Source organism: Ptychodera flava, assembly GCF_041260155.1.
Source record: "Ptychodera flava strain L36383 chromosome 23 unlocalized genomic scaffold, AS_Pfla_20210202 Scaffold_23__1_contigs__length_28996876_pilon, whole genome shotgun sequence".
Classification (NCBI taxonomy): Eukaryota; Metazoa; Hemichordata; class Enteropneusta; family Ptychoderidae; genus Ptychodera; species Ptychodera flava.
Genome location: NW_027248277.1, coordinates 23147841 through 23153555, shown reverse-complemented (window position 1 = coordinate 23153555; position 5715 = coordinate 23147841). Strand labels below are relative to the sequence as shown.

General features: G+C 38.2%; 1 long non-coding RNA gene across 1 annotated transcript; it reads right to left on the bottom strand.

Moving 5' to 3' along the window:
* Positions 1–3001: 3001 nt before the first annotated feature.
* Positions 3002–3774, bottom strand: LOC139123705 (uncharacterized). Its single transcript, XR_011549771.1, has 3 exons — positions 3616–3774; positions 3435–3500; positions 3002–3302 (listed from the first exon to the last, which is right to left on the bottom strand). It is a non-coding gene; the product is annotated as an uncharacterized lncRNA (long non-coding RNA).
* Between the last annotated feature and the right edge of the window lie 1941 nt (positions 3775–5715).

Below are 5715 nucleotides of genomic sequence, written 5' to 3'. Positions count from 1 at the left end.
ATCGATTTGAGTGTTTTAAAAAACTTGCCATGAAGACCACATTTTATCAACTTATAAAATAACAAATAATGATTGATACGGTCAAAGGCCTTTTCAAAGTCTACAAACACACAATATAGGCGACTTTTCAATGAAAAGTACCTGTTAATAATTGTATCCAAAATAAACATATTGTCAACACAACTGTAACCCTTTCGAAAACCTGCCTGGTTTTCCAACAGGGGACAATTTTTATCGATCCATGCATTTAATCTATTAGAGATAATTGAGGAAAAAACTTTCCCCAGTAATGAAAGGAGTGTTATACCTCTATAATTGTTAACGTTCTCTCTATCACCTTTCTTATGCAGTGGAACTATTGAACCCAACACCCAGTCAGACGAAAATAGCCAGCACAAAATAGTTTGTTAAATAAGAGAACAAGAAGTTCTTTGAACTTCCTTGGTGAGTGTTTTAGAATTTCTGCTGGGATGCCATCATAACCTCGTGCCTTTCCATTTTTCAAATCATTTATACATTTATCAACTTCATCAAAAGTTATGTCACTGTCAAGGTCGGAACAATCTACATGATTACAACTATTTTCTTAAAAGAATGGGTTAAAGTCATCAACAAACTTTTAACATCTTCATAGAATACATCGGATACCTCACCAATCTTCTTTTGAAATATTAAGTCATGGTCCAATTTTCTTGTTTCTGAGAAGTGACCAAAATTTCTTTGAATCAGAATTCGCAGCAGCATCCAACAGCAAATTGTTCTGTTTTTCTTCATATTCTGTCTTTTTCGTTGATAGCAATTTTTTTACTCAGCTTTATTGATTTTCAATCTATCTAGTGTTTCTTTTGATCTAGTATGCCTGAATTCATTTAATGCTCTAGTCGCCTTGGCTTTAGCATCAACACAATCTTGATCATACCAAGATTCATTTACACGTGTACTCTCACATTTGTTTCGAGCAAACTGTTATTCCATTCCATCCCAGAGGCAGCTTTATACAACAAATCAACAATAACGGCAATACAACCATCAAAATCATTGTTATCAAGTTTTACAGTGAAATTATTCCCCTGGATTTCAGCTTCACCGTTCCAATAATTATCAAACTCAGCATGTTTTTCTTCCCGCCAGATGATTTTAGTCAATGAATCGATAGCATTTACCGTATTGCTAACTGCAGGGGTGGAAGTGGACCTTAATGACAAGTATTTCTGAGAACGAAGACTGAAAAGCAATGGCTGGTGATCAGATTCGATTCTATCACCGACAGCAAAATGAACCATGTCTTTCATCGTTGTGGCGTTACATAACACGTAGTCTACCACGCTACCACCTGTACCCTTTAAACATGTCAAATAACTGCTTCTGTCAGAAAAAACGACCATTCATGATTCTAAGACCAGATGTTTTGCAAAATTCCACAAGGCATTTGCCATAATGGTTTGTACTAACATCACATGATTTTCTCGTCGGCAAAATCTCATCAGTTACGTAATCTTCATCACATGGGATAAATGAAGTGTCATCAAAACATATGTAATATGGGTCAGTAGCTGTTCGAGCATTGAAATCACCACAAATCAAACACTGGTGATCTGAAAACCGTTGTGAATACATTGCATATTCATTTTCAATTAAATCAAAAATAGAATCATTAGAAAATGATGAAGATCCCTGTGGCGATATATAAACAACACAAAGAAGGAGTAACATGTTGTCAGTAGTTTTGATTCTAACCCACAGTAAGTCTTCTGATTTGCTTGGCAATTTGTTAATCGATAGAATGACATCACAATTGTAAAAAACCAATAACCCCCAGAATATCTACCAAGATGACATCGTTTTGACCTCACACTGGTGAAAGAATTGTATCCATACAACGTAAAATTATCCAAAATTGTACTCCATGTTTCTACCAGACATATTATATGAAATTGTTTGATGTATTTGATAAAGTCAGGATTGTACCATTTAGATTTCAAGTTGTTCACGTTCCAACACAGAAAATCAGTAGAATTTGACGCATTACTTTTGCAATTACCACTTACTAGTGCACTGACAGTAGCTCTATTAATTAGCGGTTCATAATTATGTAATTCAACAGAATTTTCACACGTTCCGATTTCGTCCGCGTTATGTGTATTTCTTCGACCTTGGCCACACCCCTTTCAAAAGCGATGACCAAGGCACTTCACTTTCTGTACTAGCACCAGACGTATTACCGCTTCTCAGTAGCATTGGTTCTGTAGAGTCACCACACACAATACCAGTGTCAGTCAGTTTGGTTTGCTTAGGGTTAGACTTCTGTGGGCCCGGATTGGACTCAACATCACCACACATGACAAGCAACAGAAGGACTAGGAATCTGACAACAGGTGTCACGGTACTCGTTGCGGATCCAGTGTGGCTCGTATTCACTGCCGCCACGGGTTGCTGAAAGCAACCAATTTGTCGTCTCCATTGCTGAACACAAATACCCATGATTTTGTAGGGTGGCGTACTTACTCACGCAATACTTGCAATTAAACTCAGACCAAAATGCAAGAAGAATTTCAAAGGCTTTAGCCAAAATTCGATGATTTCTCGGAGCGCATGCAACTGGACACCTTCCTCTCGAAGCGCCCTCTGTGTCCACCCTCTGTGACTACGTCTATGAAATATTTTGGAAAGAAAAACCTATAAATCTTTACCAAAACGTAAGTATTATTAATGGTAGCGCACTATATTATGAAATATCGCAATATGAGCAACCTCAGACACAAATCGAATCCCTCAGTGTCGCGTTTAGGAAGCATGCGTGCATGGAAACTGAAAGACTTAAACGTTCGCTCAATCTGTTCTTATATAACTCTCTCTCTCTCAAGAATCATCTTACATAACGAAGAATATATATCGATTTTCACTGTGCAAAGTTTATTGCTAGAGAACTAAACTGACAGTTACAGATATTTGAAATTCAAAAAGGGCTGACAGATAATAATATTTGAAATTCAAAATGGCCACCATCCCCATCTTCCTTCTGACAAAACGTGAAATTTCTATTTTTAAAGAAGTAAGAGACTAAATATTTTACACAAAAAAATTTTAAAGTAAGCCGTTACAAGCGGTATATCGGAAAATGATTGTACAAATTGAGGGTCCGAATGACTGTCACCAAGGCGCATTCTACCATAAATGTATACGACCTCGGTAAGTTCATCATTCACAGTTTACGGTAAAGTAGTCGTGCGTCTGGATGCCTGCCCTTTACTGCCAGATTTGACGTGCTTGCTGATATATTGCATGGTGAGAATATGGAGTATCTGTCAAAGAAATACACAATATATACTTGTTAGAAACTATATGACCATATGTTGCAATGATCAAGAAAGTCACACTCATGGCGAAAGTGGTGATATGAAAGATAAGTAGGAAGAAGAAATATCACAACTCACATCTTTGTAAGGCAGTTCATTGTTTGCGCCATGTCCTTGTAGGCGCAACCCCGCTTCTTCAACATTCTGAGGAGAAAGAATTAATAGTTCACTCCTCTAAGTATAGCGAGATTTTACCATTTCAGTTTTACAATGCTGGCTGAAGGATACTGTGTATTGAAACAAAACAAAGACAATATACCTCTGTACGTGCGCTGTTCGATTTGCAGAACATCGATTTGAAAATATTCGCGATGAAGTTGCGGGTTGGGATCAAGTTGAATGGAGGTGGCAAGATGGGTCCTCTGATGAAGTCCATCCATAGTGTTGTACGAGAGAAAGTCCATTCGATGTCAATGTTTTCCTAAAAAAATCATCAATAGCTCATAGAGAGTTGTTTGCTTCAGGTATAGTTATGTCAAATCCAGAGTATGTAAATGTTTTATGCAAGCTAACATCGTAAATTCAACATTGTGTTGTCAGAAACTTCAATTTTCGACTGATATTTGTTTTGGCAAATTATTGGGTTGTTGTTTTCCTTGTATTTCTCTGAAACGTTGTATAAGCACATTTCCACATTGAGACTCGTTTAAATTATGTGACACGGTGGCAGCTTCAATACGCATCGTTTGTCGTCGATTTCACGTTGACATCATGACAGGTATCACTAACAAGCAGATAATTAGAGAGAGATAGGTATGCGCTGATTGTAGAGGGTGCGAATATGTTTGCTAACGTTTGATATTTGAAAATGGCCGACATCCCTGTTTTAACACTTTCACCGCGGGAGGGCGCATTCTGCGCCAACGGCCAGACTGGCGCGTAAACGCGCCAAGAACATACGTACGGCGCTTATCTGACAAAACGTGCTTATCTGACAAAACTCTCTTTAGCAATACCCTGGGGAGTCACTTTACCCAGCGCACTTCATGCGCGCGGTACATGTCGTCGTCTCGTACGATGTTGTGTACACAGAGTGTGCCAATTTAACGTTAATACGAAGTCTTCTATACGAAGGATTTTGTTTCTGTAAACTACTCTCAAATTGTTGACATATAGTTTTTTTATTGTGGTTGTTCTTCCATCGACCGGGCTCGCGCTCGGTCTGTACAAGCCCATGGAGATAACTCCGTGTTGCAACATGTAGGTGCTTTTCTTATCATCTACTTGCATGTTTATTGAATATAATTTATGTACTTAAATGGCAAAATTAGCGATCGAGGAAGGTGATGAAAAACAAAAACAAAAGTACTCTGCTTGCCATTGCCGCATTGTGATGTGGTGATTTTGATACTCCCGCCACCGTGGGAGCGCATGACCTCATGTGACCTTGTGACCTCTCCTCTACCCCTTAAGACAGCCTCTATGTGTTGATCGATGTACACACAGTGGTTAATTGAGGTGCTCGGCGATTTTACGCAATCAATGAAATATACTGTATTTTAACTATTTTATGGCTATTTTGTGATGTTTGTGATTTTAGACTTCTGTAATTAAAATGTCATTCGTGTGTTTAAACAGACGAAGTATTGTGACTTTTGTGTGAGGGATTACTTTCCACAAATGAGTAAGGCTACAAGCAGTAATTAGTTATTATTGTCAGATAATCACGTTTTGTCAGATAAGCGCCGTACAAACGTACGCGTTTATATGCGTTCGATATACGTTGCTTTTGATTGATCTACATCATGTTTGTTGACTATTTCCTCAAGCCTAGCGTAGTGTACGAGGTAGAGGTCAAACCTAAATGAGCATGAACGCCAAATTTGTAAACAAATGTCGCCATATTCGATCATTTCTCGGCCGTGATTTGTAAGGATCGTGTGATCAGTTGTTGTTTTTCTTTCATAGGGTATTTAAAAATGGCGGTGCGGGCACAGTTTAACACTCACTTAACCCTTGAGCATGTTTTTCTAGACGCTAATAGTGGAATTGTCACTAATCGTGAAACTGAAGTCGACGGAGACAGCGGAAGTCAAATTTCAAATTACAACTCTAATACCGAACTTGAATATGTTCCCAAACCAGTTCAGCAAAGACAGAGATCGCAAGCAAGACAGGAAGGTAGGCAAGCTAAGCATGCTGAGAGAAAAGTACGACAAAGGGCCGGTGACTGACATCACAAACGTTGATTGGGTATCCTGTGGATGTTGTACGACATCAATCTATCAATGACAATTACGCATCGGACTGGCTACCAGTATATAAGCTTATATATAATATAGCTCTCTTTTGAATGTCAGATGATACCTGTTGTTTGAATTTGAACTTGTAATAAATATGCATATTAATCTCATTTATG